Genomic DNA, 15007 nt, shown 5'->3' with positions numbered 1-15007 from the left:
AATAATGTATGTTAAATAAAACATTTAATGTAAGCTGAACATGTAAGTAACAAACCCAACATAAATATTAACCTCCTTTAAATGAATTAAACTTGATCATCTTACATAATTATATATAAATAGATGATGATGATGAGAATTAGTATAATAAATTAATACAACAGTAGAAAATTAATGCTAATTTCTCCTCACATCCAGTATAATAAAAAAAATAATAAAATTAGTGTTACAGTTACTTACTCAGTATCTCATGTCGCTCTTAGCACCCAAGAAACCACAGAAGAGCACAGGTAAATTACTTTTACTGTATTTTCTTTTTTTATAAAGTCACAGAAAAACGCTATGGCCAAAAACAAGTAAACTAGAGCCCAAAAATAAGTAAGCGTTGAAGCCAAAGTTCATTAAATATAGGTACATAGACGCTGTTTACTCATTTTAAACCATAGAACCGTCAGTATTTGAGTATGTGTATATGGGGGCTCAGGGCAACATGACCCCCCCTCCCTTATTGGTGCACCCCTAGTTCTAGTGCATTTAACATTCAATTGATTATGATGGTAAATAGTTTCTGGTAAGCAAAATATTAGGTCATATTGAAAATGTGTACCTTTTAGTACTTTTTTTACTCTAACTTATTAGAGCATCCGTATATAACAGTACACCATCACAATTTAATGTTTTATATTTATTATTTTTTTGTAGGCTGGTAAGGATGTGTTCCATAACTAAATGAACCTTACACATTTGGACTGGTGATCTTGGGGATGAAACTATACATCAATGGTGGTAAGTATTTATTTTTATCAGTAATGCTTATCTTCATATTTTAAAACGATTTCTCTATTTTTCTAGAAATTACAGAATTAAAAAACTTGTTAGTATTATATTAAATGTAAAAGAAGTGATGCTTGCCCTAGCTTATATTGGTATGCATTAAAGTGGATAAAAGGGGCTTCACATCATATGTTAGGCTCCAAACATGTGACGCCCTTTTCTGCCAGGCTCCACCTCGCAGCTGCCAAGTCTCCCAAAGATGAATAAATAATGTATATGTAATGATAGGTGGATCAATTTTGTTGAATACAAAGAGATGAATCAGTTAAGCATAACAGGTGTTTTTTGCGTTTGGTAACACTTAAAGAGAATATACACTTTAAGAAATCCACATCCTCAATGTAGTTAGAAATATTCAACAAATCAGTGGTATAATCATATCTAATTAAAATATAAGAAATTCTGTCTGATTTAATTCAGAGCACAGTGGAATAACTGAAACAACTGCTTTTCTGAAAATTAGCTCTGCTGAATTGATCCTCCGTAAGCATCCTAATGCTGCTTTTCATTGGAGATGGCTACATATTTTGCAAAACTATTATAAATAAAAATAATAGAATGCTAGTTTTGCTGTTTTAAATTAGTTAAATGCCACTCATATAGCCTTTGTACCAGTCTAAATAAGGTACACTTGTCTCCTATTTTGTCATTCTGTGTCCTTATATTCAACTTCTCCCTACATGTATTGTACAGGAGACTTTGATGGCGAATAACAGTTATATATTTTCTTTAGCAGCTTACTGTTGTATTACAGGATTTGCCAGTGTACGGTATCTTGGATCAAAATCATTTAACTGTGAACAGCTAGGGCAAATTAATTAAGTTGTCATGAAAACTGATTTGTGTAAGTTTATAACATCAAATACCTAGTCAAAGAAGGTATTACAACAATATCACTGGATTAATTCATTAATGAATTAGGGATTTCTCACTTTCAAAACTGTCTGTTGATGCTTTTATTAAGTAACAAAAATGTGAAATACGTGTTATGTTTACTTGATCTCTTTAGTTGGCAGATTAATTAAACATAAGAAGGCAAGAAAGAGTTTGGAGATGCGGAAAAAGAGATAAAGCCAGAGAGAGGAAAAACAGTGATATTGAAAGAGATAGGATGGCAAGGGGGAGAGAGACAGTTTGTGTGAGAGAGAGAAAGAGAGAGAGAGAGAGAGGGGGAGAGAGAGAGAGGGGGAGAGAGACAGTTTGTGTGAGAGAGAGAGAGAGGGGGAGAGAGAGAGGGGAGAGAGAGTTTGTGCGAGAGAGAGAGAGAGAGAGGGGAAGAGAGAGAGAGGGGGAGAGAGAGAGAGGGGGAGAGAGACAGTTTGTGTGAGAGAGAGAGAGAGGGGGAGAGAGAGAGAGGGGGAGAGAGAGAGAAGGGGGGGGAAGGACAAGTATATTTCTTGAGCTAATTTTGTTTAAACTTTAGTCTATATTTATATTTTTCTATATTTTTCTTGACTGTGGCTGCCTCCTATGTTAAGTAATTGTGCTGGTTGAATGAACTTGCAGTTCCAGATGAATGTTTATTGTCAGCCCCAGCAGAATTTATCAATCCTAACATGTAGCTCTTTTCAGGTTGATCCTTTTTAAGGGCATTCTTGTACTCATTCTCTTGAATGCAGTCCATCGAGGTCTCTCGTAAATCTTATTTATGAAGTTCTTGAAGTTGTGCCTTGTTTCTAGACCTCTAACATATTTCCTAATATCAACAGCTTAGTGATATTTGCCCAAAAAAATCTCAAAGAGTTCTGGAATTGAGTCACGGAAAATGTCTTTAGTGTATGCTCACTGTATTTTTGATATTTTATTTCTAAGTGCCGGCACCAATATCTCATACTATCTCTGCTCTGATGTCTCCGCACCTGTCCTTACATTAGATGATATCTGCTTCAGAACCATTGTTGCCTGTAAGACATATCTAATTCTCATAAAAGTGCTACGACATTATCAAATTGTACAATTAAAAATTTTGCAATTCAAGAATAGTGCATTTATAAATAAACCTCATGTGGCTCTTGTGAAACTTGGTTATTTCCATGGCATTTCAGGCCTGCCATGCGTCACGAATAACAATAGGATTCTCTGCATGTGAGAAGCAACTTAAATCCTGTGTTTCTCAGTAAAAAAATCGTTTGTGAATTTCACCAAAATTAAAGAAAATTGTAGATGTTTAAGTTAAATTAAAAATATGTCAGATTAAAACATTTTTACTGGTTTCTTAGATCTATCAATATTTTGTTCAATGGTCAATATTTTTAATTTATTTGCCGCGTCAAAAACTTATTTGCTACTTGCTATGATATTTAAATTATTTATTGGTCAAAATGTCCTAAAATGATCAGATGAATGTCTAATGTGGCAAAAAGGGAAGTTGGCCATGGGCCACTAAGGGAAAGACTAATAAATTCTCTGTCATTCTGCAGCCTCATGCCTCATGCTGCAGGCAGGTTTAAATCTCCACACTTCTCCACACACAGAGCACAGAATCACAGGTGGAGCACATGGGTTTCACTAATTCAGGGTTCTGCTAGTTAGTGCTTGGGAGGAAGCTTAAATAGCCGGTATTGTGGGTGGGGCGACCGACGGCATCCAGTGGGCGGTGACTAGTGAGTTGACTCTGTGTGTTTAGCTAGTCGCAGGGTCGCAGGGAATTGTAAATACTTTGGTTTGTTTTTATGAATTGCTGGAAATACAACAGCTGCTGTTTCTACCATCTTGACATTTCTGAATAAAACTACAGCAGTGGTTCAGCATACCTGTGTTATTTGTTTGGCGTGCCTTTCACAATAGTACAAAATGTATTATTTTGCTTATATACACCAATGGTGGTACATGCTGCACCTTAATGCAAAGGATGTCCACCCTAAACTCTTTTTTTTATTTTGGGTCTATTTTGATGAGATGAAAACATCACATGTTTTCTTAACTGTCACGTCTTTATCGAGGCCCAGCTTGGTGTTGTGATCCTGTGATATACTCCACTCTTCTTTTACTGCTCGGCCTGTTAAGAGCAAACCGAATGGGTGAAGATCCCTTTCTTCTTTGTGAACTTTCTATTCACCTGTTGGGGAGGGTTATAACCATCAGTATTCCCAGCACATGCAATGAACAGAGTGTGGAAAGTAAGTAGTTAAGCCTTTCTTTTTCTTTATTTATCCTTTTGAACTCAACCCCAAACTTATTCTTTAGTTTTGAGTAGTGTAATCTTTTTGAATATGAATGATCAGGGGTGATGACCGTAGGAATTAATTGTCATGAAGATATCAAGTTGTAGCCATGCTAAAAGCACTGTTGATGGTACATGTCATACTATCTGTGTGAATGAGCTTTCTCATGTTAATTATAAAACTGTTATTATTATTTATTTATATAGCGCCTACATAGTCTGCTGCTTCATCATTCAAATAAGTCCCTGCCCCATTGGAGCTTCCAGACTAAATTCTCTAACATACAATCCCGCATACACACTATGGTTCATTTTGTCAGAAACCTATCAATCTGCCAGTATGTCTGTGGACTGCAATGCATGCAAACAGTAAAAACACTGACATAGAGAAAACATACAAAAGCTACTGCTGGTATATGAAGTTCAACAAGAGCTGTGTAACTACAGGCTGCCTAACTGTGCAAGTAAAGAGAAGTGAGAAGGGGTCATTTTATTGATTGATCTTACTGATGCAATATTAAAAATGTAACTAGCAATGGTCATTGAAAGCGTAGTGTATTTATTCTTTACATGATTGAAGTATGTTATTATACAAGTCATACATTGACATGACCTTAATTGTGCGCACAATATATACTAATAATTTTAATAATGATTGAAAAACAATGACTAGTGACAAGCCATTGAAATTGAGAGAGAAAAGCTAATGGACTTAAAAAAAATAAATTTATATAGATGAGCTAACTTTACATCTACTTCATAAATGACACCTATAGTTATGGTAAATACAATACATTGTGCATGCTGAAATTATGTCGGTTTTATCACTACCTCTGTGTAAAGGTCCTTGCTGTCCTCTTTTATGACTCATATCAACGAAATTATAATGGATGAAATCCACCAAAGGTTGAAATTTAAGTAGAAAAAATAATTAGATACAGTCATTTGGGCATGTAACTGTGTTCTTTTTTTTTTTCATTAGACATTTATGTTCAAGGATAATTCCTGCCATTATCACTAAAAGGAAAACATTACATCAGTTGCTAGGAAATGGCAATTTGTATCTTCAATGAGAAATTACTATACATGAATTTAGTCAGTGACCTTCGTTTTACAGTCTAACTATGGTTACCTCTGTCTAGATCATTAAACATACAGTTAAATTTTTTTTATAAAGCAGCTCAATGACAATATATTTTTTGTATCAGAATAGAACTGTATGTTCTCTTAATCCCTTACAAAGTTTACAGAGATTTGCAGATTTCTCTTGTACTGAAAGTATTTAATTGTCAGTATAAATATTTGTATGGCTTTGGGTAATTTCTGTAAAGCATGAGTTTATAAAAAGATTAGCTGAATAAAGTATTGCTCTTGCTAGAATCATTTAGAAGCAATTTGTGCACAGCCAGTTGTTTGGCGATAAGGCTGAACAATGTGAATGTGAGGGGTCAGGCGATCACAGCAAACACTATGAAAGTGTTCATTGTCTGACCAATTTTTAAATCCAGCTCAAAAAAACTCAAATTGATTCTTATTAAACTATTGGTTCCATACATATAGCGATTATCAGGATGAGGGCCTAAATCTGATATGATGAAACTGAGTATTAAATTCCCAAATAAAATATTTCATTTATACATAGAAGTGAACATAATTTTCCCCTCAGATAATAGTGTGTTTCCTTTCTAAAACAGTTGGTCAATTAGCCCAGTAGGAAGTAATTAGGTTGAGCAGACCCTTTGTGAGGAGACAAGCTTTTTTAAGATATGCAGATCCTAAACCTCCATTGTTTTGATCATGTATTCCACTTCCTAACTGACTTCCTTTCAATACGTATTGTAAACACAAAAGAACCACTAGGTGTAAATTAGAGAGCCATATGCCTAGGTCAGAATCTTGGCGACCCCGGTAAAACCTGAAGGTTCTTTATGCAGGTATATAGAAATATGAACTTGAAAGGAAATGCCTTCATTTTTCATATTTTGGGAAATCCATGTGTGTTCCATACTGAGGGGCACAAATCACACAAGGGTTTTAAAACATAGATACCAACTATACAGGGAACAGCATAGTCACATGTATTTCAGGATAATATCGGATAGTGTTGTATTCCCATCATATTTGGTATTTAAATGTGTGGGAAGTTATGACCGGTTTATTGAAGGGGAAGTTATGTCTTTGGGATATATCTGAGAAAAGCTAAGACAGGTCAAAACTTAGGAATAGTTTTGAAATAGCCTTAGGTGACACCCAAGAGACATTTCCGCCCCCACATTAGCATCCACACTGCCCCTGTGCATGCTGTCCCATTTGAGTTTGCTTAAAAACCTGTGTTTTGAAGGGACAAACTGTCAGTCTTTTAGGAAAATCAAACCACATTGATAAGCTGTTCAATTTCCTAGTCAATTTCCCATGGCACAGATTATACAACACATGTAAGTTATACTCTGAATGTAACCCCTTTTATTTTAAACTGTTTTGCTTGTGTGTGTTATGTCAATTGTTTATTAATTGTTTTTTTTACATTTAAATGCCCTGTACTTTTGTATATTACATCTATAAAATTAATAAGTGGTGCACTTGATACTCTAACGAATCCATTAGCCTGTTAAGAAGAATATAGCTCTACCAAGTTAACCCTTTGAATGGCGGTGTGTGATTTGTTAACACATTTGATTAACAAGCGTTAATCAAGCATTAAGTGTGTGCCTGCATGTGCATTTGTGTAACAGTTTAGAGCTGTGAAGAGTTAACCCTTTGTTTGCTGGTGTGAGCCTTTCTAGCCTGTGGTTAGTCAGAAGCCTTTTGTGCCAGTGTGAGACAGTATATTGGGGTCCTATTGCCTGTATTCAATAGGTGGAGGCAAACCTGAAGTGTGTGGGGGTGTGAGAGCGCTGTGTGTGCGGGCGATTCAGTAGTTCTATAACTTGTGTGATAGGTAAAGAGAGACTGTGGGCTGGAATCGTGTGTAATCTCATACAGCAAATACCCCAAAGTCGCGAAAGATGGGAGCGTGTTTGTGACAAATTGGTAGCATAGCGGTGGGAAAATTTAATTTCTTAGAGCACTAAGTGCATGGTTTAAGCAATTAACTCTTGCACTTATAAACTGATTAACTGATTGTAACCTTGCGAGGAATACAATAGTTTTAGTAGGACAAAACTCAGGGCTTTTTATTATTTTTGAAGACATACGTGCAATGCAATTCCCTTTCTTCCACTCTATTTTTCTTTCCTATCTTTTATTTTGCAACGAGACAGCTAGAGTGGCTGACAAGTATACAGTCATCCGGGCACCTGCAACTAAGCGAGGGACTTTTGCGCCAGGGCAGTCGGCCTGGAAAGGAGGAACAACGCCACCCCCCTCAACACCATGAACTCCTGTTTCTTCATCTTTTGGGAGGGTGGAGGCAAACCGCTTTTAGGAGACACCCGCCAATGTTTTGCATGCAACCAGGTGGAGCACATCAGTACCACTTGTCCAGAAAAGAAGAACACTTCACCCTCCTCTGGGGAGCTACCTTCCCTGAAATCTTCTCCAGCTGGCCTGTGTGTTGCTGGACCCAAAGGGAGCAAGAAGGACAACCTACAATCAGTCACTGTGGATGACAAGATAACTGTGGGGTTAAGAGACACGGGGGCTGATGTTACACTGGTGCATTCAGAACTGTTGGGGTTAGAGGAGTTCATACCAGGAAAATGTATTTCTGTGCAAGGGGTGGGTGGAATTCACCTTATGATGCCTATGGCCAAGATTGAGGTGCTGTAAAGGGCCTAAGAGAAGTATGGGTATCGGACAATATTCCTGCCAACGTGTTACTTGGAGCAGATTTAGGTAGAATGCTTTCTTAGTATGTTTCCACTGATGATGTTGAGTTAGTTGAGAGTACCAACGATTTTTCCCAGGTACCGGGAGGTGACAAGGAACAGGTCTGTTCAGTTGCACCTGAAATGTGTAAGCTAGGATGTGACAGGGAAAGGGTATATTCTATTGTACCTGAAGTATGTAATGATTTTAATGCCACCCATGTTACAGTGTCGGAATCTACTGAGAGTACCCATGGTTCTTCCCCAGGTGCCAGGATGTGACAGGAAAAGAGAATGTCGTATTGTACCAGACGCATATAATGATGATAGTGCCAAAAATAGTATTGCATCAGAATCTAATCCTGTTTTTACACTGATATATTGTCATGAGGTAGGGACAGATGACACTGTTTCTGCAAATATTGTCATTGATACTGGTGTAGATAAGATGATTGCTAGAAATGGGACAGGTGACAATGTGATTAATTCTGTTGTGTTAGAGAAAGGCAATGTTTCCACCTGGGTAATATGCTCAGAAGATAGGGTAAATGGGAGGGAGGTGGGAGTGAAACTGTGTGTTCTGTGCCTGAACCAGCAGTACTCATGGGGTGTTGAGAATATTGGAGAGACACATAGACATGACCAATGGGAAACAGTGAGAGACAGCAATCCTTACATTCCTGCTGTGACCTGTAGTTTGAATGTTCAACACCCAGATCTCCATCTGAATTCTGAACATTCACCTGAATTTTCTATAGAGACAGTGGCAGTCAGCTGCTAGTCCACCCTTTCCTAGTCAGCTGTCTAACAGCTTAGAGGAGGTAGGTGAGGGGCCCAAACTCCCTGTTACTGTATTTTCCCATATAGACAATGAGGTCCACTATAAAGTCAATAGGGTTTTTCATGGTAATCTGTAGAAGGTTCATTATAACAATCTATATTTTGCCAGATGAGGGGAAGAAGGACTTGCCAGTGGAGCTAATAGCTGCAGCGCAAGGGTTAGAACCACTTAAGAATATAGAGGATAGCCCACAGCTATGGAAGGACCAGGAGTCCCAGCAGGAAGAGGTATTTAACCAGGTCTTAACCCTTCCCACTGGAAAACCTGGTGAGACCCAGCTATCTGTTATCCAAGTAGATCCAGTGGGTTATCTTACCAGGGGGGAAATAAAATGAGATGAACATGGGCACTGACATGTCAGTGTTAGGAACTTACCTTGTTCCCGTTCCGCTGCGCTGTCAGCGTGATCTGACAGCGGTGTCCGATCTGTTCAGCGCTTCTTCTGTTAGCGCTGCCGCACTTCCGGGTTCTCCCTGCTGCCGATCATGTGACTCCTGGGCGGGGAATTCAAACTCCTATATCTCCCCTGCTCTGACACGCTGCCTGTGTCAGAGCAATGTGTTTCCTGTTCCTGGCTACAGTTCCTGTGTCCTGACTCCTGTGAACCTGCTCCCTGTGTATCCCTCTATTCCTCCTACTCCTGTGTACCTACCTGGCTGTGACCTGACTATTCTTTGGCTTATCCCTGGCACTACGCAACTGGACTATCTCCTGTGTACCGACTCGGCTGTGTTACCGACTATTCTCTGGATCTTCCTCTGGCACCATATACCTGATCTTCTGTGTACCGACTCGGCTGTGTTACCAACTATTCTCTGGATCTCCCTCTGGCACCGTATACCTGATACCTTCTGTGTACCGACTCGGCTGTGTTACCAACTATTCTCTGGATTTCCCTCTGGTACCGTATATCTGATATCACCAGTGTACTGACCCGGTCGTCTCTCTGGACCCAAATCCTGCCACGCACCCATTGGCTCCGTGCATCTACCGGTTAATGTTCCAGACCTACCACGCCTGGAATTAACGGTTAGTGCCTTTACTTGCACCGCATTGTCTATTTTCTTGTCTGCCTGCCATCACTTAGAACTTTCTCCCTTACGTCAGTAGGCTAATCTGGGGGCCGCGACCTGTGGTTCTTCGGCAGCAAAGTCCACACTACCTTGCGGTGGTTCTTGGTGAAGACCGGAAGGCCGTTAGACTCCGCGCCCTAGGTAAGCCTGTGCTAATACTGACTAAGGCATCATAATCGTAACAGTTTGCTCTGACCCACTTATCTAACTGATGGAAGCGACAGGGAATCCCACTGCGAGAGTACTACTGGATAACTTAGCGGCTCAGGTTGAAGAACAGGGGAAAAATCAAGAACAGTTATTACAGATTCTGCAGACTCTGTCTAACAGGTTGGATACGCTCCAAGCAGCTCAGGTGGCAGCTCCTAATCCTCCACCTGCTCCGGCCCCACAACCTGCCCCCGCTCCAAGCAGTTCGGCTGTATCTGCTCCCACAACCTCTCAACTCCGCATACCTAACCCACCCAAGTTCAATGGGGATCCCAAGGAATGCCGAGGCTTCTTGAACCAGTGTGCTATTCAATTTGAACTTTTGCCTGGAAACTTTCCTACACAGAAAACTAAAGTCGCTTATATTATTTCCTTATTGTCTGGTCAAGCGCTTGCCTGGGCTTCTCCTCTCTGGGAACATGATGACCCTATCCTCCATAATTGTGCCACTTTCCTGGAAACCTTCAGACGCATCTTTGATGAACCCGGACGAGTCTCCAGTGCAGCTTCTGGACTCCTCCGTCTGCGCCAGGGTACCCTTACTCTGGGCCAGTACGCCCTTCAATTTCGTACTATGGCGGCTTGAACTTCGTTGGAACAATGAAGCTTTAGTGGCCACATTTTGGCAACGCTTGTCTGATCGTATTAAGGACGAGCTAGCGGCCCGAGAGTAACCCACTACCCTGGATGGTTTGATCTCTCTCTGTAACCAGATTGATATACGTTTCCGTGAACGCACTCAGGAGAGAGAGAGTTCCCGTCGATCTACTTTCCGTTTGGCTTCTCGCTTCCAAAGTCCTATTACACCGGAGGAAGAGCCTATGCAGTTGGGAAAAGCACGTTTATCCCAGGAGGAAAGAGAGAGGCGGTTCAAGAATCGTTTATGCCTTTATTGCGAGGAACCCGGTCATGTCCTGAGTCAATGTGGGAAGCGGCCGGGAAACGATCGGACCTAACTGATGACGGAGAGACTAAGTTAGGTATGAACATTCTCTCTCCTATGGATTCTAGTTTTTCTATCCAAGTTCTTCTGCAATATACTGATAAACAATTGTCTCTTCCAGCGCTTATTGACTCCGGTGCAGCGGGGAACTTTTTACAAGCTGACATTGTAGAGCGGTTGTCATTGCCTAGGCAACCCTTAGATCCACCTATTGCCATTACAGCTATAGATGGCAGTCGTATCATTGGAGGATCTATTAAGAACAGAACTGTCAACATTTCTCTACGCATTGGAGCCCTACACACTGAGGAAATCTCCTTCCTAGTCATTCCAGAGGCTATCAACCCGTTGATCTTAGGCTTACCTTGGCTCAGACTTCACTCCCCCACTTTAGATTGGCAGAAACCGGAAGTCCTTGCATGGGGTTCAGAGTGTCATTCCCGATGTCTTCCCAGAATTCATAGACCCGCTATGGGCTGTCTTCCAACATCCTCCGGTATTCCTCCTCAATATCATTCGTTTTCTGATGTCTTTTGTGAAAAGGAGGCTTCCAAGTTACCCCCTCATAGACCTTGGGATTGCTCCATTGAATTGTTCCTGGATAAGATACCACCCAGAGGACGGGTATTTCCATTATCTCTACCCGAATCAGATGCCATGTCCCTATATATTAAGGAGAATTTAAACAGGGGTTTTATCCGGAAATCCTCGTCACCAGCAGGAGCAGGTTTCTTTTTCGTAAAAAAGAAGGACGGCGGATTGCGTCCTTGCATAGACTACCGTGGCCTCAACGCCATAACGAAAAAGAATAGGTACCCCTTACCATTGATCTCTGAACTCTTTGATAGGATCAAGGGAGCTTCAATTTTTTCTAAACTGGATTTGAAAGGGGCCTACAACCTTATCCGTATTAAACAAGGGGACGAATGGAAGACGGCGTTCAATACGCACAATGGGCATTTTGAGTATCTTGTCATGCCATTTGGACTTTGTAACGCTCCTGCGTTTTTTCAAAATTTCATTAACGAAGTTTTTCAGTATTTTCGGTATCAATTTGTTGTCATCTACCTAGACGATATTCTTATTTTTTCACCTGATATTATTACTCATCGCCATCATGTCTCCTCGATTCTTCAACGCCTTCGGTCACATCATCTGTACTGTAATGTGGACAAGTGTGTCTTTGAAAAAACGCATCTTCCTTTTCTTGGTCACGTGGTTTCTGGCTCCGGATTACGTATGGACCCTGAGAAATTAAAGGCGATTTCTTATTGGCCCCAACCGGTTGGACTTAAGGCCATCCAGCGTTTTATTGGGTTTTCTAATTATTAACGCCACTTTATCAAAGGGTTTTCATCTGTTATTGCACCCATCACTTCCTTGACCAAGAAATCTGCCAACGCTAAGACCTGGCCACCAGAGGCGGTAGAGGCCTTCAAGTATCTTAAAGAAGCCTTCATATCGGCACCTATTCTTCAACAGCCAGATTCTTCCTTCCCCTTTTTTCTCGAAGTTGACGCATCCTCCGCTGGAGTGGGAGCTATTTTGTCTCAGAAGAATTCTACTGGAAAATTTTCTCCCTGTGGCTTCTTTTCTCGTAAATTCTCACCCACCGAAAAAAACTACGGCATTGGAGACAGAGAACTACTTGCTATCAAATTGGCCTTGGAAGCTTGGAGACATCATTTGGAGGGAGCCAGATTTCCTGTTACTATTTTTACGGATCACAAGAACCTGCTTTATTTACAAACTGCATCTTGCCTCAATCCCCGTCAGGCCAGATGGTCTTTATTTTTTTTTCACGATTCAATATGATCATTACCTTCAGACCAGGGTCCAAGAACAAGAAGGCTGATGCTCTCTCTCGTTCCTTTGATTCTATGGATACCGAAGAAGAGAGTGTTAGGTCTATTCTAGATCCAGAATGTATTTTGGCTACTACTCCTACTCGTTTGATCATTCCTCATGGGAAGACTTTGGTTCCTCCACATCTCCAAACTAAGCTCCTTAAATGGGCTCATGCCTCCCGTTTTTCTGGTCATGCCGGTATAAAAAAGACCTTGGAATGTATCTCCCGTAGTTATTGGTGGCCGGCTATCCGTTCGGACGTTCGACAGTTTGTGACGGCGTGTTCCACTTGTGCTCAAAATAAAGTTCCTCGTCAAGCTCCATACGGTCTGCTGCAACCTCTGCTAATTCCGGATCGACCTTGGAGTCATTTCTTCATGGATTTTATCACAGATTTACCCTCCTCCAGAGGGTTCTCGGTAGTGTGGGTGGTCACTGATCGCCTTTCCCGAGCCGCTCATTTTGTGGCATTAAAAGGTCTCCCTTCTGCTCCTATTCTGGCTCAACTCTTCATTAAAGAAATTTTCCGCCTACATGGCTGTTCAGATATTATCGTTTCTGATCGAGGAACTCAGTTCGTGGCAAGATTTTGGAGGGTCTTTTCTCGTCTTTGTGGAATTAAGTTAAATTTCTCTTCTGCATATTATCCTCAAAGTAATGGTCTCACGGAAAGGACGAATCAAGAATTGGAGAAATTCCTCAGATGTTTCATTTCAGCTAAACATGATGATTGGGTTGATTTATTACCTTGGGCAGAATTCGCCCACAATAATAATTCACACGACTCTACCTCCACTTCTCCCTTTTTTGCTCTTCAGGGATTTCATCCTAAAGTTCCACCCTTCAAAGAGTTAACCGCTTCTGGGGTTCCTGCAGTTGATTCCCTTCTATCGGACTTCTCGTCTAGGTGGGATCTTATCAAACGCAAATTACTTCACACCTCTGCCATCAGTAAAAGAGCATTTGACAAAAGAAGAAGACCGGCTCCACTACTTACTCCTGGTGACAAAGTATGGTTGTCTACGAAGAATCTTCGCTTGTTGGTCCCTTCTAGGAAATTCGCTCCCCGATTTATCGGTCCCTTCAAGATCATTGAGGTCATTAATCCGGTGGCCTTTAGATTAAAATTACCCCCTACCTTGAGGATTCCCAATGTCTTCCACATTTCCCTTCTCAAACCACTTGTTATTAACAAATTCTTCTCTTCAAGAAGACCTCCTGCTGCTATTTCTGCGCCAGATCAGGAATTTGAGGTAAAGGAGATTCTAGATTCTCGGATTTCCAGAGGTTCCTTGCAGTTCCTGGTTGACTGGAAAGGTTACGGTCCTGAAGAGCGTTCTTGGATTCCTGCACGAGACCTTCATGCTCCGAGTTTGTTGAAGAAATTCCATACCAAGTTCCTTCAAAAGCCTTATAGGTTGTCCGGAGGCCACCCCTGAAGGGGGGGGTACTGTTAGGAACTTACCTTGTTCCCGTTCCGCTGCGCTGTCAGCGTGATCTGACAGCGGTGTCGGATCTGTTCAGAGCTTCTTCTGTTAGCGCTGCCGCACTTCCGGGTTCTCCCTGCTGCCGATCATGTGACTCCTGGGCGGGGAATTCAAACTCCTATATCTCCCCTGCTCTGACACGCTGCCTGTGTCAGAGTAATGTGTTTCCTGTTCCTGGCTACAGTTCCTGTGTCCTGACTCCTGTGAACCTGCTCCCTGTGTATCCCTCTATTCCTCCTACTCCTGTGTACCTACCTGGCTGTGACCTGACTATTCTTCGGCTTATCCCTGGCACTACGCAACTGGACTATCTCCTGTGTACCGACTCGGCTGTGTTACCAACTATTCTCTGGATCTCCCTCTGGCACTGTATAACTGATCTTCTGTGTACCGACTCGGCTGTGTTACCAACTATTCTCTGGATTTCCCTCTGGTACCGTATATCTGATATCACCAGTGTACTGACCCGGTCGTCTCTCTGGACCCAAATCCTGCCACGCACCCATTGGCTCCGTGCATCTACCGGTTACTGTTCCAGACCTACCACGCCTGGAATTAACGGTTAGTGCCTGTACTTGCACCGCATTGTCTATTTTCTTGTCTGCCTGCCATCACTTAGAACTTTCTCCCTTACGTCAGTAGGCTAATCTGGGGGCCGCGACCTGCGGTTCTTCGGCAGCAAAGTCCACACTACCTTGCGGTGGTTCTTGGTGAAGACCGGAAGGCCGTTAGACTCCGCGCCCTAGGTAAGCCTGTGCTAATACTGACTAAGGCATCATAATCATAACAGTCAGTCAATCCC

The 15007-nt window shown here is 41.4% G+C and overlaps 1 protein-coding gene across 2 annotated transcripts in view; it reads left to right on the top strand.

Annotated features, from left to right (window-relative positions):
* The window catches only part of SGCZ (sarcoglycan zeta), an 840489-nt gene that overhangs the window by 231758 nt on the left and 593724 nt on the right, over positions 1-15007 (top strand). For both annotated transcript variants that reach the window (XM_075196209.1, XM_075196215.1), the window contains exon 2: positions 703-786. The gene's annotated coding sequence lies outside the window, so the exon portion shown is untranslated. The remainder of the gene's footprint in view (positions 1-702; positions 787-15007) is intronic.

Source organism: Mixophyes fleayi, chromosome 1 (assembly GCF_038048845.1).
Source record: "Mixophyes fleayi isolate aMixFle1 chromosome 1, aMixFle1.hap1, whole genome shotgun sequence".
Classification (NCBI taxonomy): domain Eukaryota; kingdom Metazoa; phylum Chordata; class Amphibia; order Anura; family Limnodynastidae; genus Mixophyes; species Mixophyes fleayi.
The sequence above is the reverse complement of the archived record's forward strand: the minus strand, read 5'-3'. Positions and strand labels throughout refer to the sequence as shown.